A 23,904-nucleotide genomic window follows, 5' to 3' on the forward strand; every position below is an offset into this window, starting at 1 on the left:
CAGAGGTGGGTGACCAACTGCCAATGTGTACAGAAGGTCCCGACCCCAGGAGCCTTTTTCTTTTAAAAGATTTATTTATTTTACTTCAAAGTCAGAGTTACACAGAGAGAGGAGAGGCAGGGAGAGAGAGGTCTTCCATCTGCTGGTTCACTCCCCAATTGGCTGCAACAGCCGGAACTGCGCCGATCAGAAGCCAGGAGCCAGGAGCTTCTTTCTGGTCTCCCACATGGGTACAGGGGCCCAAGCACTTGGGCCATCTTCTACTGCTATCCCAGGCCACAGCAGAGAGCTGGATCAGAAGTGGAGCAGCCAAGACTAGAACTGGCGCCCATGTAGGATGCCGGAGCCTCAGGCCAAGGTGTGCCACAGTGAGGCTCCCCGCCCCAGCCTTTTTATATTTTAGGAGGAGTAGGGATGGGGTAGGGAGCAGCAGGCCGATGTGAATTCCTGGATCTGTTCTTCCAGGTTGGGAGGTGGGGCCTCTGGCACGTGGGGAAGAATGCAGGGGTGGTGTGAAGGCAATAGGGTGAGACCAAACTGAGATTCATAGGCTAGAAATAAATTCCAATGTTTATCTATCTTTTGGGCAATGAGAGAGAGTGGCTAAGCCTTATGTCTTTGTTCCAGCAGTAGCCATTTGGGTAGTGAACCAGCAGATGGAAGATTCTCTCTGTCTCTCTCTTTATCTCCCTCTTTCTTTGTAAAACTCTTTTAAATAAAAAATAGATCTTTAAAAAAATTAATTCTTCCAATATATGAATGTGTGATATCTTCCCATTTATTTGTGTTTTCTTTAATATCTTTAATCAATGTTTTAAAGTTTTCAGTGTACATATCTTTCACTTCCTTCATTAAATTTATTTCTAATTATTCTATTTATTTGGTTTTTAACATTGTGAATGAGAATTATTTTCCTGATTTCTTTGTTGGATCATTTGTTGTTAGTGTACAGAAGAACTATTGATTTTTATATTTTGATTGTGAAGGCTGCAACTTTCCTGAATTTATTTAATAGTTCTAATGGCTTTATGGTTGATTCCTAAGTGTTTTCTATGTAAATGATCATATTGTCTGGAAACAAGCACAAGTTCACTTATATATATTCAAAATGTAAAAAAAAAATTTTAATCTAATTGTTGTATTTATTTGAAAGGTTGGGGGAGAGGGTGGGGGTGAGAGAGAGAGAGAGAGAGAGAGACCCTATCTGCTGGTTCACTCACTAGATGCTTACAATTGGGCCTGGCTCAAGTCATGGTGCAGGAAATCAGTCAGGGCTTCCATATTGATGGCAGGCAACAACTAAGTGAGCTATCATCTGCTACCTCCCAGGGTTTGAATTAGCATTGCCTTTCCAATTGGGCTGCCTTTTCTCTTTCTCTTATCTAATTGCTCTGCTAGGACTTTCAGTACTATGTTGAATAGAGGTGGTGAGAGCACTTATCTTGTTCCCAATCTCAGCAGAAAAGCTTTTAGCTGGTCCTCATTCCCATTACCTTCTCAGAGACAAGACCCTAACAAGCCAGGGTTGTGTCAGTGCTGACACTGAACCCATCTTTCATGGTACGTCTCACTTTTATTCTGTCTTGGGATGACTGACAAGTGAGATGCCAGTCTCTGGAGCTACAGGATCCCAGTGCTTGTTTCCCATGCCCATGGGGCAGCTTCACCCTTTGCCCCTGCATCAAGCCAAGTTTTGTTGGTGAAAAGATTCTAACTGCTATATTCATTGTGGTCCTGCAGAGTATAATGGGTTCTTTGGGAATAAAGTCTATTATTCATTTTCTGGCACAGAGATTTTGGAAATAATATGCTTTCTGGAAAAATTGTTGTCCTTCTTTTGTTAATATTCTACTTGCAAATTAACATCCATACCTTTGTTCAGTATAAGTAGGACATATTATGTTATCGCTCTTCCGGAAATTCCTGTGACTCAAGTACTAAAGAGTATGAACTTCCTCGTGTTAAAGGGGAGGAGTTGACGACACTGAATCATCCAGGAGTACATGGAGTCCACCTATACTATTCCTTGGAACATCCAGTACCTCAGGGAAATTGAGTACAGCATTCTTCAAGCTCTCACTCACCAAATGTCCTAATGAGTGCCATGCTCTTGGTGACAGAAAAGTAAAAGACAGTCTGTGGCCATAGACAATAGTGTTAAGGATACAATTCTCATATGTGGAAATCAGCTAGATCATAATGCACTATGGCATCATGTGTTAATAGTGCTGAAAATTTGTTGTGTTTTCAGATAAATTTTTTTAAAAAGAAGTGATCAGTCTGTAAATACTGGGAGAGATGGTGTGCCCAAGTGGAAAGGATACAAGCCTTGGAATGAGATGATCTGGGTATGATTTCCTATTATTACTGATAAGCTCAAGGATCTCAGGCAAGTTATTTAGTATCTGAGCTGAGTTCCTCTAACTATCAAGTGTAACAAATATTCTCTCAAGACTGAGAATTCATTGTGACAACTGATGTAAAGCATTATCAATGGATGCTAATTATTATTATTGCTTTTTAAAGATTTATTTACTTGAAAGACAGAGTCATAGAGGAGTAGAGACACAGAGAGAGAGGTTTTCCATCTGCTGGTTTACTCTCCATTTGGCCGCAGTGGCCAGATCTGTGCTGATCTGGAGCCAGGAGCTGCTTCTGGGTCTCCCACGTGGGTGCTGGAGCCAAGGACTTGGGCCATTTTCTACTGCTTTCCCAGGCAACGGCAGTGAGATGGATTGGAAGTGGAGCAGCCAGGACTTGAACTGGCACCCATATGGGATGCTGGCACTGCAGACCGGGGCTATAACACACTGCACCACAGTGTGGACTTGTTATGGATGCTAATTAAGTCTGAGAAGGTGATATTAAAAATGGGCCAGAAAGATTTGATAAGTCAAACAGGATATAGATTGATGGGGAGGAGTCAGGGACTTTCTGGGGACTGGTTTTTAAAGATTTTGGTTTTGCTTAAATTAATATTTTATATCTATTTAATAATTAATATTTTTCTAAGTCTGGTCCATGGGCCAACAGCATTAGAATCAACTGAGAATTCTCATTAAAACCCAGACTTACCGGATATATACGATCACGTTTAACAAGCACCACAGGTGACTCTAATGGAAATTACTAGTCACAGCCAAGCTAATTTACTTCAAATATAAGCTGGTTATCCAATTTCTACTTCAATAGAAGGTGAATCAAAAAACATTACTTTATTTGCACTGGGTCTTAGGCCACTCCTGGTTAATCGGAAAGTTGTACCCCTGCTTCTTCACCCCAACCCGTGTTCTTCTGAATGTAATGCAAGAACATTCAATTTTGCATGCTTTAAACTGAACTAATAATGTCTAAATCTGACTGTCTCCCTCCTCTTTTTCTTCTCCTTTGTCTATGCCCACCATGAATAAAATAAGTTACTCAAGTCTAAAACCTGAGGATCACTTTTCACTATTCTTTTTCTTTATACTCCTTACAGAATCTCTGTTGATTGATCACAATATCCTTAATATTCTTCTTCAGTGGCTCTCAAATCCATCCTCTACTGTCATTGCTCAAGTTTATATAGTAAGAGCTAAAATATATGTTTCTTTATTCCTAAGCTATATCATTATTTCTTCATTTATTAAAATATTCCAAAGAGCTATTAAAACTATATTTAGAAAAAAATAAAGTCTTCACTTTGTTTCAAATCTATGAGTCACCATGAGTCTATGTCACTCCCATGGTTACAACTCATGGATAACATCCCATGACAACCATGTGTTCTTATACTTAACGGTCATGTTCAAGGTTTTTCATCATCTCTTCTTTGTATCCCTCTTTATCCTCAGCTTCTGCTGCTCCATACACAAATCAAGGTATACTCATAGAGCTCTAAATTTTCTAGGCTGTTTCTTATCTCCATGGCTTTATATAAAGGCTTCCTATTCACCATTGCCTATTCAACAGATACTGTATTCTTCATTCAACAGTGAGTTCAAATGTCCATCTCTGTGAAACATTTCCATCTCTGCATGTTTTCCTCCTTTATTAAGTAGTTCTTTAATGCATTCAATGAATATCTACTGATATTTAATATCAATATCTGCAGATATTCAATAAATATCTACCATATCCATATACCAAGAATAATTCTAGGTTCCAGGGAGGCATAAGTGCACAGATAGAAATCTCTTTGCTGTTGAAGCTTATATTCTATAGAGACAGTATAGGGAGGATGTTGACAATAAACAAAATAAATAAGTGAAATAAAAGGATACTTCAAGATGTTCTGGAAAAATGAAATGAAAAGATGCTTATATATAGGATATAGATCCATGATTCTATACTTCTATATTCACATTTATAGCATTCACTGAAATGATGTATTTATGTGTCTCTTTTCTTCTGAGTTCTTTATCTTAAACACAATCCCTTGAACATTGTAGAGATTCAGTGAGTGTTTAGAGGGAAAAAAAAAAGTACAGCGAAGAAAGGAAAGCAGGAAGGAAAAGAGAGAGGGAAAGAAAGAAGGACAAGTGGAATAGAATGGGATGGAAAAGAATGAAATTGAATAAATCTGAGTGAAATATTACAACCTGATTGTCAAGAGTCTGTGCTCTGGAGACATCTTCAGTTTTGATGTTTGGGAACACAGACAGCTAAAATTGCAGAGGTCAATTTCTTTATTTTGTCCACTTAAGCAATGTAATTATTTTTCACACAATTGATAGATACAAGAATCCTCCTTATCCCTGCAGATATTTTATAAGACACCCAAAGGGTGCCAGCAGCCATGAAGAGTACCAAATCCTATCTAAAAGTACTCCAGAACTGCAGCAATCTATTTGATAACTAGGATGGTCAAGGGTATGGCTATCCTGGACAAAAGAATGATTTCTGTTCTTGTCTGATGGAGTATGATGCCATGAGATTTCATTTCACTACTAAGAATGGCTCACAGTTTAAACTTATGAATTACTCATTTCTGGAATTTCCGTTTAGTGCTTTCGAAGTGTAATTGACCAAGGCTAAATGAAGCCACAGAAAATGAAACTGGATGAGAGTGGACTACTGTACATCTGTATATCACTACTGTGGGTAACCAAACCAAGAAAGAATAAGTGTGAGGTTATACTTATTTCATATATATGTGTATTCACAGTGGCTTTCTGTGCTTAACCAATTTGTGCCAAGGAGACTCATGAAGTAATCATAAGAAAAAAACTTTAGTATATTCATAATGTTCTTGATTTTGCCCACATTGTCTAGAAAGTCAGTCTCAAAAGGCTTGTGTGTAGAAATATTTTCAATGCTTGCAACACATCAGTGTGGGAAGAGCTCTAGAGATTTCTCTCTCTCTCTCTCTCTTTTTTTTTTTTTTTTTTTTTTGACAGGCAGAGTGGACAGTGAGAGAGAGAGACAGAGAGAAAAGTCTTCCTTTGCCGTTGGTTCACCCTCCAATGGCTGCCACGGCCGGCGCGCTGCGGCCGGCGCACCACGCTGATCCGATGGCAGGAGCCAGGTGCTTCTCCTGGTCTTCCATGGGGTGCAGGGCCCAAGCACTTGGGCCATCCTCCATTGCACTCCCTGGTCACAGCAGAGAGCTGGCCTGGAAGAGGGGCAACCGGGACAGAATCTGGCACCCCGACCGGGACTAGAACCCGGTGTGCCAGCGCTGCAAGGCGGAGGATTAACCTGTTGAACCACGGCGCCGGCCAGCTCTAGAGATTTCTAACTCAAGCACTCTTGAATTGGAAAAACTAGGACACTGACTCGATTTTGGTGCTATTTGGGCATTGGAGCAGTGGAAGAAAGAAGAGAAAGATGAAATCAAGTTAAAACAGAAGTGAACCTTAAGGACACTTCTCAAAAGCACAGAAAGTCATAGAGAAGTACCTGGAAAGTGGATGGAGATCCTTGTGAGAAGAACTTCATGGACTGTATCTACTTAGAGGAGTCTCAGTATTTTTCATGTCTTTTCCAGTACACACGTCTTTATTCCTTGTCTATAGAATAATCCAGTCATGCAGTGCGAAGGATGCTTTCCCAAGTATTCTTTATTTTTAAAAAAAGATTCCTTTTATTCATTTGAAAGACAGAGTTTCAGAGAGAGGTAGAAATAAGGAGAGAGGTTTTCTATCTGCTGGTTCACTCCCCAGGTGGCCGCAATGGCCAGAGCTGCGCTGATCCAAAGCCGGGAGCTTCTTCTGGGTCTCCCATGTGGGTACAGGGGCCCAAGGACTTGGACCATCTTCTACTGCTTTCCCAGGCCATAACAGAGAGCTGAGTCGGAAGTGGAGCAGCCAGGACTAGAACCAGCGCCCATATGGGATGCCGGCGTTCAGGTCAAGGCATTAACCCACTGTGTCATAGCGCGAGTCCTGCCAAATATCCTTTTGATTTGAGCACTGAGAAATTTTAGGCAGGTGTGGGTACTGATGAAAGATTTTATTTTTTATTTATTTACTTGACAGGCAGAAAAACAGAGACAAACAGACAGACCTTTCATTCACTGGTTCAGTGTCCAGATGTCTGGAATATCTGGATCTGGGCCAGGTTGAAGCCACAAGTCTGGAATTCCATCCTTCTATGCCACATGTGTGTCAGGGACCCAACTACTACTATATTGAATGCCCACACCAATGAATGATTTTAAGCATAGGAATGAGATGATCTGGAAATAAAGAAACCCCACATTCTGATTCTGTTTCTGCATTGGACTTTTGGTGTGTTATTCAGTCCCATAAGGTTCAGTTTCCTAATTTCTATGAGCCTATTGGAGCCCATTACCCATAAGGTGCTGTCCAGATGTGAAGTCTTTGTTTCTGGTGTGTTTCTCTTCTTCACTTATCCACAATTCCTTGTAGATTCAAGATTTGTGGCAGTTCAAGCTTACTGGGCAGAACTCTTCATTTGGAGCTCAGCTCTAACACTGGTTCCAGACTCTTCTCTAAGAATGAATGAAAGATTTCTATTTATACCAAGTGGCCATTTCACACTCTTATTCAGTTAGGTTTCAATGCTCTTAAAACAAACAAACAGAAAAGCCCAAGAAGAATGAAATTGCTCTTTTTAAACTATTGGTTGGTAAGAAATTTACCAAATCTTGCTTCTTATTTTGTACCCAGTTTAATGTAGTGGGATGTGACATGCTAAAATATGCCTTTCAGATATTTGATATTTAAACAAATAATAACTTTTCTCTCTTAATATAAATGTGTTTCAATTCTTGTTAATATGACGAAAATGGAATTTTTCAAAATTATTTCTCAAAAAATTGCCTCTAATCTGATATTACCCTTCAGAAATTGGTACCAGAATTAGTACAAGCAGCCAAAACAGAAGGCTGTAATGGAAAATGTTTTGCAACCTTAATTGCACCATCTGCTAAATTGGGCTGTAAGTTATGGATTCCTTTGCCCAGGCTACTCATAGCTGTCACCCTCCCACTGCCTTTGTTCTCAGTGAGGCTCTCATCCTCTCATTTTGATTCCTGACATAGCCTTCTTGCTGGTTTCCCTGTCTCTAGTCTCTCTTCCATTCGTCCTTTCTGTTGCCACCAAGTTGTCTACCAAAACCTGTAAGCTCTTATAAGTGAGTGGAAATGCCTTAGAAACTGAGGAGGTAAAAATCACATACACCTTCTACTCAAATCCCGACAGTGACTTTGCTTGAAAGCAAAGCCCGAATTGCTGCTCTGTTGTATCAGGTTCTATGAGAGGATGAAAAAACTCTCTGGATGTCTAGTTCACATTTCCCTACCTGAATTCACAAATCTCAAACCTACTGCTAGGGTTTGAAGGAGGTTTGGTTCCCTAACTCATGCTGACATTTAAATCCCAAAGTCTTATGTTAATGGAGTAGGAGTGGAAAGTTGATCTAAGTATGATATCTGAGAGATGGGCCCAGTGGAGGTTTCTAGGTTATTGGAGTGACCCTCTGAAGGGAGTTCTTGTGACAGGTTTGGTTATAAAACTGACTTGTGCCTCACCTCTCTCTCTGCTTTGATTCTACGCAAGATTCTTCCTCCATACACATTACATCAAGCACCGCCTCCATCAATGCCAGTTCAGTGGGCATCCTGATCTTTGACTGTGAATCTACAAATATGTGAACACAGATAAGCCTTTTTCCTTTATACGTTAGCTTCACTGGGTTTTTTTAGTTGTAGTAATGAATTGGTGAGCTATTCACCAACAATACACTACTTCCAATGTTCAACTTTTTCATTCCTAGAAACTAGACTATCTTTCTCTACATTATGATACAGTTTACCTCTTCTTCAAAGCTTAGTTCAAAATCCTTCCTTTCCAGATTCATTCATTTTGAGACAAAGGACTGGATTTCATTTTTTCTTACCGCTGTGTAGTATTCTATAAAGTACATACTCCATAATTTCTTTATCCAGTCTTCTGTTGATGGGCATTTAGGTTGAGTAAGTCTTAGCTATTGTGAATTGGGCTGCAATAAACATGGAGGTGCAGATAATTTTTTTATTTGCTGATTTCATATACTTAGTGAAATGTCAGTCCCAAAGTGACAAATACCATATGTGCTCCTAACAGGGCACCTAAAAGGAAACCTGTAGAAGAGAAATAGACACTATAAGAAGCAATGACTTGAACAGCCTTTGTCTTGACTGTAGAGGACTGTTTATTATTTTATTTATTTTTATTTTTTTTCTACTTAATATCATTAGTTGAAGTCTTTACTTAACATACAATTAATCAAAGGCATATAAAGTCAATTGAAAATAGATCCCAATAAAAAGAAAGAGTGGGAATAAGAAAGAGAGGAATTGTATAGTTTGGCACACTTTCCTAAGGACTTACCCCTAAGGGTAAAGATAAAAACTTGTTGTGAGACTCCAAATCCCATTAAGCTGGGTAGTACTAATGCCATCTTATGTGCTAGAGTGATCATATTAAGTGTGTAATTGATCATATAGATAGGATTAAGTGTCAAAGGGATCACATAAGTAAGACCAGTAGATACAATAGATAGAATTAAAAAGGAAAGGATGTTCCAATATGGGAAGCAGTCCACACAGCAGACTCATAGAATGGCAAATGCCCTAAACAGCACTCTGACCTCAGAATCAGCCCTTAAAGCATTTGGATGTGGCTGAAAAGCCCATGAGGACATTTCAGGCATGGAAATACAAGATACCGTGGCAAAAAATATTCTACATGTAGGATCTCTGTATTGAGACCTCAGTAGAAAGAAGTGGCCATCAAAGAAGGATGTACTTTTCTCTGAAGGGAGGAGAGAAATTCCACTTTGCTTATGGCCCTGTCTAAATACTGACCGAGTTTGTGGACTCAAAAGGCTTCCATAGCCTTAGAATTATTTTTCAGTTAAAATCATATTTGGTAAAGAAAGATGTGCTTTTCTCTGAAGGGAGGAGAGAACTTCCATTTTACTTATGGTCTCGTCTAAATATTGATGGAGACTTTGGACTCAAAAGGCTTCCACAGCCTTGCCAGCCTATGTCAAGGGCCTTGGGTTATCACTGACATCATAAATAAGAGTGTTAATTGTTAAATCAACAATAGGAGTCAGTGTGTACTTACTCCCCATGTAGGACCTCTGTCCTTAATGAGTTGTACTATGAGAATTAACTGTAAAACTTCTTTCTCTAATGGTACTTTATACTTTGTGTGTGTGGGTGGGTGCAAATTGTTGAAATCTTTACTTAGTATAGAGTTGGTCTTCTGTATATAAAGTTAATTAAAAATGAATCTTAATGAAGAATGGGGTAGGAGAGGGAGTACGATGTGGGATGGGAGTGTGGGTGGGAGGGCAGGTATGGGGGGAAGAACCACTATATTCCTAAAGCTGTGCCTATGAAATTTGTATTCATTAAATAAAAGCTTTCTGAAAATAAAAAGAAAGAAAAAAATCCTTCCTTTTCCAGAAAATCTTCTTGACAGCCACAATTGTGGCTTGTCCCTTTTTTCTCTTTTCCAAAACACATTTTCTGCTTAACACATACCTCATTTCACCTTGTCTTAAATTACCTTTTTAAAAAACTGTTTTTATTTATTTGTAAAGGAGAGAGAGAAAGAGAGAGGGTGAGTTCGATCTTCCATTCTCCAAAGCCTCATAACAGCTGGGGCTACACTACCTGGAACTCAATTCAGGTCTCCCCTGTGGGTAGCAGGAGCCCGAGCCCTTGGGCCATTAGCAAGAAGCTGGAATTGAAAGAATAGCTTGAACTCAAACCCAGATAAGCCAATATGGGTGTGGGGATTCCTGGTGCTATGTTACCCACTGTGCCCTCCCTGGAATTACTTTTATTCATTTATTCCTTACTCAAAAGTCAGTAAATGTCACACAATCAGGGTGAGAGTTTGCCAAAACCACTTCCACATTCCCCAGCACTTAGAACAATATCTGAATCATAGTGGAAACTCAAAAAAGTTATTAGAATTTCAGGCTATGCGTTACTAACAACTAATTTCCGCATCTCCTGACCGTATACGTCACAGAAGCTTGAGAAGGAGAAACAATAATAAACAAAGATAAACACTCATCTTCTTGGGTGACCTTAGAGAGAAAATTGGGAAGAATTTTGGAGAAGGGCACTCAGCAGAGGACTGATCATTAGGACAACTCAGAACACTTGTCAAGTTAAAAGGCAAGCATGTTGGCAGCATGCCTCGGCATGGCAAGGTTCATAGAGAGATCTTGTGAGTACTGGCACTCACGGGTTTCCTAACAGAAATGCTGGCTAGTCAGTGAATCCTTGCTGGTCATCAGTGAAAGAGAAGAATATTTGCTGAATCTGGTGATTGTGAAGAGGCTGGGAAAAAGAATCAAGACTCTGCCGAGTAAATGGGAGTTGGAGAAAGTCCCAATACAGGAGAGTTGGGAAGGGAAAGCACATCAGAGATTACAAAGCAGACACAATCTCTCGCATTTGGAAGGATGAGATAAGAGGATCATTCCGGTGGTCATGTTCATCTTTATCAAGCTGGGCAGTGTGTCTAGCTGGCGAGCTGTGTGCTGTTGTGTTCTGCTTTTCCTGGCCAAGATACGCATGAATTACTGAGTGGGGCAGAGCATAAAGGCCTCAGAGATCAGAGCTAGAAAATCTGAGACAGGGAGGGGCCAGTGGCAGTGATCAGCCTTGGCCCCTACCACGATGAATTATAAACTTACATCTGTCAGGTTTTAAATTGTTTCCTTAAATCTGTCTGCAACATCTGTGGTGGTAATAGAAATTTCCCATTGGAAACGCAGGAAGCGCTCAAGGATTGTATTAAAATGTAGGAGGGATTTTCTATTTCTCACTTCACACTATTCTCTAGAATAGATGTCTCAGGAAAAAAAATAAGCAAAGAATTCATTTTGCTGTGAAATTTTTGCCCATGTTACATCTTCTGCTTACTCCCAGGCCTCTTGCCTTTGTCTTCCTGTAAATGACTGTATGTTTCCCTAGGGTAGTTACTTAGCTTAGTGAAAAGAATGGGTGTGGACTTGTGTCCTGGCTTTCTCAATTGCGTGTGGATCTGGATCAATGCCTTCAACACAAAAGATTAGATTTCCTCATTGAAAATGTGTACAATATTCAGCTCATGAGATTCCTGGGAGAGCAAAACTAAGTGAATCAAGGGTTGAGTTACTGTGATTGTGGCTGTAACGGTAAAGGCTCCACCAAGCTCTGCTTTTAAGTCACCTATGCAAATGAGCAGTTGACCACAGGAACCTTTTGAAATAACCCCATTTTGCACTTCGCACAACTAAATTTCAATGCCTCATTTCTACATAATACAATTATTATTATCTTGCCAGCTCCCTGGGTCTGGGTTTCTACAATAGTGAAATACAATTAAAAAGCCCAGCAGCATTTTAGACTGTGATAACTGGTCCTTGTAATCATTTCCTCATTCCATATTTTAGTAATTTTTCTGGTCTAGCCAACAGTTTTAAAAAAGAAATTTCTGAATACAGGAAAGAATACTATTCATTGTCTGCAATGTAGAAAATATAAACAAGTAAGAAGGAAAAATGAAAATATCCTAAATCCTTTGTTAATATTTTGGAGTACAAGTCCAGCTCTCTGCTGTGGCCCAGGAGTGCTGTGGAGGATGGCCCAAGTGCTTGGGCCCCTGCACCTGCATGGGAGACCAGGAAAAAGCACCTGGCTCCTGGCTTAGGATTCGGATCACCTGCCGTAGTGGCCATTTGGGGGGTGAACCAGCAGAAGGAAGACCTTTCTCTCTGTCTCTCTCTCACTGTCTAACTCTGTCAAATAAATAATAATTATAAAAAATTAAAAAAATATTTTGGAGTACATTTTGCTATTTCTTTTTAAACTATTATATATAAATCTATTTTTATAAAGATTGACTTATTCCGTATATTAATCTTATATCCTGCTTTCTCATTTCCTTCAAATTTTTTCTACAATGTGACAGTCAGTAGTGCAAATTGTATCATAAGAATATATCATCATTCAATTAATCATTCTTTTTTGCATATTTTGAAGTGGTTTTTCATGTTTAAGAATGCAAGCCAGATGTTATCTGGTGTAATTTAGATAAGATCTGATTAACTTTCCCCTTCACATTTTTGCATCCTGTGGAAGTTCAAAGGTTTCCCTAATAATGTTAAATGCATTTTTTGGGTGGTGGGGGTGGCATTCTCATGCGTATTTCTGTTTCTCTGCTCTTGCTTAACTAATTTAGTTTAATTTCTAGGTAATTTTGTTTCATAACTCCCTTTATTGCCTCCCTTTCCTCACACCTTTAACAATGCAAAGAGCAGACATTTTCTGTGATGTATGCACAGATATGACAAACTGGTTCACACCACTCATGTGTGACAGCAGACAGCAGATCTAGCAGAAGGTGTGTTGGATCCTCTTTTTTTTTTAGATTTATTTATTTTACTTGAAAGTCAGAGTTACACAGAGAGAAGGAGAGGCAGAGAGAGCGAGAGCGAGAGTGAGAGCAAGAGAGAGAGAGAGATCTTCCATCTGCTGGTTCACTACCCAATTGACTGGGCCGCTACGGCCGGAGCTGCGCTGATCCGAAGCCAGGAGCTAGGAGCTTCTTCCAGGTCTCCCACGTGGGTTTAGGGGCCCAAGGCCTTGGGCCATCTTCTACTGCTTTCCCAGAGCACAGCAGAGAGCTGGATAGGAAGTGGAGCAGCCGGGACTCGAACCAGTGCCCATATGGGATGCCGGCACCACAGGTGGCGGCTTTACCTGCTATATCACAGCACTGGCCCCTGTTGGATCCTCTTTAGTCTTCTACCAGAGAAGTAGTTAGGATTGGGACCAGTCTCCAATATATTTGGTTTCCAAAGTGCATTTTTTCCTATTTCACTGCCTCCCAGAGTCTACATTAGCAGGAAGCTGGAATTGTGATTTGGAGCTGGGTATCAAACCCAAGCACTTCAATAGAGGATGTGAATCTCTTAACCAGTCTGCAGTTTATTTCATGGCTTAGTGTGACTTTGAATGGTGAATCCCAACTGGACTTCTCCCCCACCCACCTGTGATGCTCAGGCCTCACTTGCTTGGCGGTCTACCATTCTCTCTCACATCTTTATGGCGAGGCACATTTCTACCACAAGATTTCCTTCTTGTCCCCCAAGATTCAATGCAGAGTTCATTATAATTTTGCCTAATCTAACATACCAAAGAAGAGTCAGTTTCTTTCTTTAAGGACCAAGAACTCATTGTTCATATAGCTGTTAGAGTATTCTCATATTGAATTTATCATTTTAATTGCCTTTCTTTTTCCGTAGACAAGAGTTTTTCAAATTACAGCACATTCTGAAATCATTTTGGTTGTGGCCCTCAACATTAAAGGGAAAGAATAGAATAGAATATAGTGAAATAGAATAGGCAGAAAATGTCAGAGTGAATTGCACATGGTAAGAGCGATTATTGATTTATGAAATTTTGAATATGCTGTGTGGGAGTTGCAATGTGAAGTATTTCTTACTTTGGACTGTGGTTGAATTGCTTAAAATCCATTTATCTAATGATGAGACTTGTCTGATAATTTTTATATTTCCAGCATCTTGACCATAACCTGTTTTTAGCTCATAATAGGAAATCCAAAAATCCTTTGATGACTTTGAATGAATGCATGCATGACTAAATATACATAATCTATCTTCAAGCCCAAAAGAGTTCTTCTTTAAGATCAAAATTTTGGGGCCAGCATCATGGTGCAGTGGGTAAACCTGCTGCCTGTGATGCTGGCTTCTCAAATAGGAAGTGGTTTGTGTCCTGAATGCTCCACTTCTTGCTCCTTGCTAATGGTCTGGTAGGGCAGTGGAGGATAACCTAAGTACTTGTACCCCAGTAGATGAAAGATCTCTCTTTCCCTCTTTCTCTCCCTCTCTCTTTTTGTAAATATGACTTTCAAAAATAAATAAATCTAGAAAAATAATTTTAAAAATAAGATGACAATATCAATGAGATAAAAGTTTGACACTCTATGCTTTAGTAAAAGAAATGCTAGCCAAACATCCCATCTGTCTGGCAAAACATACTACTGATTGATGTCATCAATTCCATAAAATAACCGACCATTTCAAGTTTTGAAGTTCAAACATTCCTATTGGTATTGGGAAAAGTCATTCAAATTTTAAGAGAGCTGACTCTGTTGACAACTTGCTTGGCTCAACTTTACTGCTTATTAAAAACTCTCTAAGCCTCTGCCATTTTACCTCTAGAATAAAGTTATAGGCCGAAAAATGTTACTTTGACAGTAATCACTCAATAAGTGTTAGTTGCAAATGTATCTTAACAGTAACTTGTGACAGATGTTGCTGATTGCACACAGAGTATTGATCCTCTCCTTCACCCTAACTAAGAACCTCATTCTTATTTAAGGCAGCATTGCACCCTCCAATAAGGTACTCATTAGTCTTCTTTGAGGGTAGGTTGACTATTCATGGAACTTCAAAACCTTTCTTTAAAGGAAGATCTTTCACCAGGATTTCCTCCATCTGTCTGAATTTTGACTAGAATTTAAATCTGCTAGCTATAGTTGAAGGTATCGTCATGGACCAAGAGGTAATCTTGAACATAAAAGTAACGTGCTAAAGATGGCAGATCAGAAATACAAAAGAAATTTTGAATCTTTTGTATCTACAAGGGATCTTGAAAAAGTTCATGGAAATGTGCATTTTGAAAAAAAAATCTATGAATGTATTTCAAAAATTTTTGCATCAACTTCTTTAATTTCATTTCCATAATCTTTTGAAGAACTCTTGTGTATCAGCACTGAACTACCAAAATTCTCTTACATAAGAGAAAATTGCAGCTCTATCTTGTTTAAGTCACTATTTCATTAAGAATACAGCTAGAATTAATTCTAACTAAGATGGGCTTAGTAAAGATTAAATTTTTTTCAGCTTTTTTAAAACAATGCTTTTTTAATGTTTATTTATTTTTTGTATCTATGAGAGAGAGAGAGAGAGAGAGAGAGAGAGAGAGAGAGAGAGAGATGAGAGACATATCTTCTATCTGGCCAGATTGAAGAAGCCAGGAGCCTGAAACGTCATCTGGATTTCTTACTTGGGTGGCAGAGGCTCAAGCATTTGACCCATCATTTGCTACCTACCTGGCACATCATCAGGAAGCTGGATTGGAAGTGGGACAGATTTGAACCAACTGTGATTACTGTGGCTCATACAAAACAAAGAACTTCTTAAAGTCAATTTACAAGGCTGCTACTGATTATCTTTATTATAAAAGCAATGCTCATTGTGCAAAAATGTGAAGAGTAAAAGTTACCCTTTTTTCCTTAGGCTATTCTATCAGAAGCATTCATACCCAAGTCTTGTTCTTTACTGGGAACTCTGTTATATACATCATTCTGCATTTTCTAGGTCCCTTAGCAATATGTCTCCAGCATCTTTCCCAATCAGTATGATCTGCATTTTTCACTTTACGAGCTCATGATATCCCATTGTACATACATAACATAAATTGTGAACTTTCGTCCCACTGTTGAAAATTTAAATGGTTTTAAGTTTACTTTAGATTCACAAAGATCTTTGCCAAATGCTTGACAAAGTTGAATTCTTTTGACAAACAGCTAAAGAAAAATGACAATATAAAAGTAAAGTATACAGGCATTGTGCTGCTGTGGCTTAAGCCACCCTCTGCAGCACCAGTACACTACATGGTCACCAGTTCAAGTCCCAGATGCTCCACTTCTGATCCAGCTTTCTGCTAATTCACCTGGGAAAGCAACAGAAGGTGGCCCAAGTGCTTGGGCCCCTGCACCCCTAGGGGAGACCTGGATGAAGCTCTGGGCTCCAGGAATTGGCCAGCCCAGCCTTGACTGTTGCAGCTATTTGGAGAGTGAACCAGTGGATGGAAGATCTCTCTCTCTTTCTCTCTCTCTCCATAACTCTGACTTTGAAATAATGAATAAATCTTTTAAAAAAAGTATATAAAATGAAGTAGAAAGATAAGAGGACTATGTCCAATATACATGCAAGAAGTTACTAAACTTTTTGACTAGAGAAATGTAAGCTAAATCGCCCTTGGTGAAATACAATTTTTATCCATAAAATTTGAAAAATGTTACAGCATACAATAAACAGTAATGACAGGAGTAGGGGAAACCACACTAGTTTTTGTGGAGTGTTGACTGTGCAATCTCTCATGGAGGACAATTTGGCAGAACCTTCAAAATGTATACTGAGTGTAGTTTTTGACCCCAAATTCTACTGCTAGGCACTCTTGCTCAGGTTTCAAGAAATATATATGTATGTGACAGAACTTTGAAAGTTCACCACAGAATGGAATTTAAAGGCAAGTTTAGGGGCAGATATTTGGCACAGTAGTAAAGCTGTTGCTTAGTATATTCCCATCCCATGTAGGAGTGCCTGGTTCCAGTCACAGCCACTCTGCTTCTGACCCAGCTTCCCACTAGTGTGCACACCCTGGGAGATGTCAGATGATGGCTCAAGATGCCACCCAGCTGGGAGACTCAGACTGATGAGTTCTGGATCTCCTAACATGTAAACAAGCATAAAATAAAGGAACAAAAACATCTTTGGTGAAGACAGTTTAAAATCCCTGACTAAAGAAATTTAAACACTCTCCCCTACTTCTTTCTAAACAAACTTCTATGTGATAAATCTCCAGGCAGAGATAGTATTCAGCATCTATAAATTTTTCTTGACTACCGGAATGCCTCAGTGACTTTGCTCTGTGGAAGATAGGCTACAAGAAGCTGTTAAAAAAAACACCCTTTAGTGAGATATAAATTTATGGTTTAGTACCTCAAATATTTTCTGCAAAAGGCTGATAAAAGAGGGATAGTGTTTCAGATGATCTAGAGCTACCTCAGCATGAAATATGCAAGGAAGAATGTTTCTTGCACTGAAGCAAGATGGGATCATTGAGCTAAGTACTGAAGGGTAAATGGATATTTGCGAGGTAGCCAAAGTGGGGGGTCATCTCCAAGAGTAATTATTTAAGATAATTCAATGTGCAACCATGTCCTCATCACTTTTTTTCACAGATATTTCAGTTGCAATTAGTGGCAAGGATAATATCTCATTCTATCCAATAAACATTATTCCATTCCAACTTGTTAAGAAGAACAGAAATCACTGAACACAGTTATTACCCCTGTGGAAGTTGATAACCTAATGATGAGAAAGATGTAAAAATTACTCTAACAAACAGAAAACATTTATGTATCCTGTTAATAGAGATATTAGATGATATGGAAGCCCAGAGGAAAGAGTTTAACTTTGACTTACTTAGGTGGGTGAGTTAGAGGAGCAATTTAGGGGAGGAGGTGGAGATGAAGTCAATTGAATTGCTGCACTTTACTGCCTTTAGATGTAATAGAATTTTTTTTCCTCACTCCAGGCCAGCAGTGAAGAAGTGATTCTTTTTTTTTTTCAAAGATTTATTTTATTTATTTGAAAGGCAGAGTTACAGAGAGAGGTAGAGCCAAAGAGAGAGAGAGAGAGAGAGAGAGAGAGAGAGAGAGAGAGGGAGGGGGGGAGAGAGAGGGGGAGAGAGAGAGAGAGAGAGAGAGGTCTTCCATCCACTGGTTCACTCTCCAAATGACCAAACGGCCAGAGCCGAGCTGATCCAAAGCCAGCAGCCAGGAGCTTCTTTTGGGTCTCCCACATGGGTTCAGGGGCCCAAGGACTTGGGTCATCTTCTATTGCTTTCCCAGACCACAACAGAGAGCTGGATAGGAAGTGGAGCAGCCAGGACTCAGACCAGTGCCTGTATGGGATGCTGGCACTACAGGCCAGGGCTTTAACCCCTTGTGCCGTAGTGCCAGCTCCAAGCAGTGATTCTTAATAATAGAATATATCAAGACTGAGTAAGGTCAACCACTTTACTGTCTTTGAGGTGACATATTAATATCCCTCACTTTCTTTTACTTAGTTCATTGATGGAAAATTTACAGGAAGAACATTAGAGAAGGAAAAATGCCTTCTCATCAGTATTTGGAATTGAAGATGCCTGACAGGAAGAGTTGCTTCAGCTTCCCTTCATTGCAGTTTACTGGTGGCAGGAACAAGTTCTCTTTTATCCATTTCAAGTATCCACAAATTTTGAGTGTTTTTTGCTTTTCAAATGAGTTATGATTACTTAACATTTTTTTTCTACTTTCCTCTACCCAGCATCTTGCTGGCATAAAAGAGTCGTAAAGAGTGGTACCAGTTGAGATAGAGTTTAGCCATATCATTCTTTGGGAGAAAGTTGATAATCAGAGAGGATGAGTGATTTGACAAACAGTACTGCCTTTAGACACAAGAAAGGGAGGAGCTTTGTGTTTTGTGTTTTTGTTGCTTCAAAAGTTCCACTGTGGACCTCCTCTGCCTATGACCTCCAAGATTAGAGTCACAGGACAGAGAGGAAGGGCTCAGCTTGAACCTGTGCCCCTTCATGCTCTTTCTAGATCAAGCTGTGAGTGTCTAGAGCCCTGCATTTCTTGCCAAAAAGGGCCAAAGCCTGCCTCCGGGGTGACATGGGCCCCTCAAGATGTCTGTCCTTCTGAGAGTGGACATCACTGTAGATGCACATACCACTAGGCCCAGAGATTGGCTAGTGTGTAGTTGCTTGCGGCAGATGAGAATCTATTTGGATGTGTGATCAAAGGTTCCCTTGCATGCCCTTGAGGCCTCTTTGGGTTCATGGAGAAGAAAGGAGGGAGAGCCTCCAGGATGAAGAATAGGGAGGCGCTATAGTTCTCTGAGGAGTAGAAGAATTCTAATTCTAAACCTGAATTGCCCAAAAAGGATGGTAAAATATATTTAGCAATTTGTTAGTTTGTGATTTTCCATGCTTTTAGTCTTAGGATCCCTTTGAGCTCTTAAAAAGTATTGAAGACCCCAAAGAATTTTTGTGTATGGGAGTAATATTAATTGATGTTTACCACATAAGAAATTTTAAAAATCCAGTTAAAATATTAATGTATCAAAAATAATTAATAACTCATTACTCTTGGTACAGCTGTGCATTCCTTATGTAAAATTTTTGGCCCAGAAGTGTTTTATACTTTGAATTTTTTCAGAGTTTGAAATATTTGCATAGATATAATAAGATACCTTGGGAATGGGACCTATGTCCAAAACTAAAATCCACTTAGGTTTCATATATACCTCCCACATATAGCCTGAAGATAATTTTATACAATGTTTTTAGTGCACTTGCATTTTGACTGCTGTCTATCAGAAGATGTGGGCTTATCTCTACTAGAGTCATGTTGGCACTCAAAAGATTCAGATTTTGGAACACTTTGGACTTCGACCTGTAATGCGTTCTTAGAAAAGATGATATATATTATTTATTATATTACTTTACATTTTTACAAATCCATTGCCTGTTTTAAAAGAAGATGGTTGAATAGCATTCAGTCTGTTGTAATAAGTACTCTTGATTGACATACTTGAAGAAAATCTGGTCTCACACAGATACATATTTGGAAAAGAAAGGAATATTTTCATAGCCTTTTATTTAATTGTGAATGTGCTTCTTTGTTTCTACATCAAAATGTGACAAATGGTAATTTCTTACAGATTTTTGGCAATGTAAAGTCTGAATTCATATCAAACAAGTTTTAGCTCTTATTACATCATACGTTGGTCTTGTGGAAAACATTGGTTCAAAGAATCAAGCCAACATTGACCCATTAATTTATGCAATATTTTATTTTTATTTATTTATTTATTTATTTATTTATTTTGACAGGCAGAGTGGACAGTGAGAGAGAGACAGAGAGAAAGGTCTTCCTTTGCCGTTGGTTCACCCTCCAATGGCTGCTGTGGCCGGTGCGCTGTGGCCAGCGCACCGTGCTGATCCAAAGGCAGGAGCCTGGTGCTTCTCCTGGTCTCCCATGGGGTGCAGGGCCCAAGCACTTGGGCCATCCTTCACTGCACTCCCTGGCCACAGCAGAGAGCTGGCCTGGAAGAGGGGCAACCGGGACAGGATTGGTGCCCCGACCGGGACTAGAACCCGGTGTGCCCTAGAACCCGGTGTGCCGGCGCCGCAAGGCGGAGGATTAGCCTGTTGAGCCACGGCACCGGCCTTTATGCAATATTTTAAAACCACTTTTTGAGGCATGATTGACACAAAATTTTTCTTATTTATTTACTCAAGGGAGAGTTAGGCAATCTGCTGTTTCACTACTCAAATGCTTGCCTTGGCTGGAGCGGGCCCACTGCCAGAGCCAGGAGCTGGGAACTCATTCCAGGTCTTTCCCATGGGTGTCAGGGATCCAAGAACTTGAATCATCATCCATTGCCTCCCTGGTTATGCATTGCCAGCAAGCCAGAATTGGGAGCCAGAGCTGTAAATTTAACCAGGCACTCTGATATGGTTCCTGGGGAGTCTTAATTGGTGACTTAACTAGTAGATCAAAAACTCACCCATGGGCATGTTTATACATGAAACCAGATGAGTTCTAAGATAAGTATACACCAATAATACCATCATCTGTGCTATAAACCTATCAATCCCCTGCAAATGGTACCTCCCACTCTCTTGTTCATTAAGTTTACAAGACAGTGATATCTATAGGTGCAATGCTGTACAATGGAACTCTATGAGTAACTCAATTTATATAACCAAATCTTTGTACTTTGATGAATACTTCTCCAATTTTCCATTATTTCAGCCCCTGGCAGCTACTGTTCCACTTTCTGCTTCTATGAGTTTGACTATTTTAGATTCATCATATAGACTATTTTAGATTCATCTTATAGTAGTATTTATACTTCTGTGTCTGGCCTATTTCACTTCACATAATACGCTGCAGGCTCATTCACGTCAAAAATGGTGGAATTTCATTTTTTAAACTGAATGATATTCCGTGGCATGTATATACCTTATTTTATCTGCTTATCCATTGAAATACTTAAATTAATTCTATATCTTTGATATTGTGTGCAATACTACAATAAACATAAAGATGCAGATTGCTCTTCAAGGTTCGTTTTCAGTTCCTTTGGATATATCCCCAAGGAATAGGATCACTAAATCAGACAGTTCTATTTTTAAATTTGGGAAGAATTTCCATATTGTTTTATATAATTCTCTGTCAATTTACATTCCCATCAACTGTGTCTATGGCTTCCTTTTTTCTACATCCTCACAAACATTTATCTTTGTTTTTTAATAGCCATGCTAACATGTGTGACATAATATATCTTCTTGCGGTTTTGGTTTTCATTTCTCTGGTGATTAGTAATGTTGAACACCTTTTTCATATACCTGTTGCATTTTCATTTTGTTGATTTTTTTTTTCTTTGCTGCATAGAAGCTTTTCAGTTTGATGCAATCATAATAGTCTATTTTTGCTTTTATTTATGCCTTTTGTGTCACATCCAAGGAAGCATTGCCAAGATCAATGTCAAGATTTTCCCTGTGTGGTCTTATAGGAGTCTCATTGAATCTGAGATTTAAATGTGTTATCTATGATGTAAGAAAAGGGTCTAATTTTATTCTTTCACATGTGAATACAGCTTTCCCAGTATCATTTATTGAAAAACTATCCTTTCTTAATTATGTATTCTTGACACTTTTATAGAAAACCAATTGACAGCAAATGAGTTTCTTTCTGGCCTATTTTGTTCCACTGGTCTATATGTCTGTTTTTATGCTAGTACTACACTTTTTTGATTATTGTAGCCTTGTAACATATTTTAAGATTATGACATATATGCATGCATGTATTTTTTTAACTTTTATTTAATGAATATAAATTTCCAAAGTACAGCTTATGGATTACAATGGCTTCCCCACCCCCCGAAACTTCCCTCCCACCCGCAACACTCCCCTTTCCCGCTCCCTCTCCCCTTCCATTCACATCAAGATTCATTTTCAATTCTCTTTATATACAAAAGATCAGTTTAGTATATATTAAGTAAAGATTTCAACAGTTTGTCCCCACATAGTAACATAAAATGAAAAATACTGTTTGAGTACTAGTTATAGCATTAAATCACAATGTACAGCACATTAAGGACAGAGATCCTACATGATATTTTTTAAAAATTCATTAATTTTCTATGCCATTTCCAATTTTAAAAAAAGGTTTTTTTTTCAGTTTCAATTATCTTTATATATGGAAGATCGAGTCAGTATATACTAAGTAAGGATTTCATGAGTTTGCACCCACACAGAAACACAAAGTGTAAAAATACTGTTTCAGTACTAGTTATAGCATTACTTCACATTGGACAACACATTAAGGACAGATCCCACATGAGATGAAAGTACACAGTGACTCCTGTTGTTGACTTAACAATTTGACACTCTTGTTTATGGCGTCAGTAATCTCCCTAGGCTCTAGTCATGAGTTGCCAAGGCTATGGAAGTTTTTAGGGTTCGCCGACTTCGATCTTATTCAGACAGGGTCATAGTCAAAGTGGAAGTTCTCTCCTCCCTTCAGAGAAAGGTACCTCCTTCTTTGATGACCTGTTCTTTCCACTGGGATCTCACTAGCAGAGAGCATGCATGTATTGTATGAACATACATAATATAATTAAATCATCATGTGCTTTGCTGCATAATATAATTAAATCACTAGGTGTCTTGTTATTTACTGATCATAAACACAACTGAATTTAGAAAATTTCAAGATAGGCTCTAGCGCAGAGGCAGGCTGTGGCACAGTGGGTTAAAGCCATGGCCTGCAGCATGGGCATCCCACGTCTTCTCCAGTTTGAGTCCCAGCAGCTCCACTTTCAAATCAGCTCTCTTATAATGCTCCTGGAAAAGCAGGAGAAAAAGGCCCAAGTCCTTGGGCCCCTGCAGCCATGTGGGAACCAGCTTTGGCCTGGCCTAGCCCAGTCACTGCAGTCATTTGCAGACTGGGCTGGTGGATGAAAGATCTCTTTCTCACTGTCTTTCCTCTCTGTAACTCTGCCTTTCAGATGAATAAATCTTTTATAAAAATGGCAAGACTGTTGGAGTATTTGAGAGAAAGTCCACAGAAAAAAGAAACTTTAATAAAGTTAATAAAAGGACTTAAGAAAGATGATACGGGACATAGAAAAGTGAAGAAACAAGAGAACGAGAGGAGAGAAATAACTTCTACACTACATATTGCAAAATTTCCCACCCTGATTTCTCTCCGTATTCCAACCACTCATGAGCCTCTCCATTCAAACATGCCTTGGATTCCTCTGCCTCAGTTTGCTCAGGAGTGAACGCATCGTCCAGGAGAGTTCCTAGAAGAACGAAGCAGCCAAGGAATGGCCTCACCAAGGAGCCCTCACTGTGCCCTCTCCCATACACCCCTCAGCTCCTTGCCAAAAGCAAGCATTTTCACATCAAACTTTAGTGATATTCAGAAATGAGGAATAAAGTGCAGTTCTCTAAGCCATCCACCTTCTCCAGGCAAAAGTTGCCCTATCCAGGGGACAAGGCTGTACCCAAAATAGAGAAGCCTCCCCTGGGCT

This window comes from Lepus europaeus, chromosome 5, assembly GCF_033115175.1.
Source record: "Lepus europaeus isolate LE1 chromosome 5, mLepTim1.pri, whole genome shotgun sequence".
Lineage (NCBI taxonomy): Eukaryota > Metazoa > Chordata > Mammalia > Lagomorpha > Leporidae > Lepus > Lepus europaeus.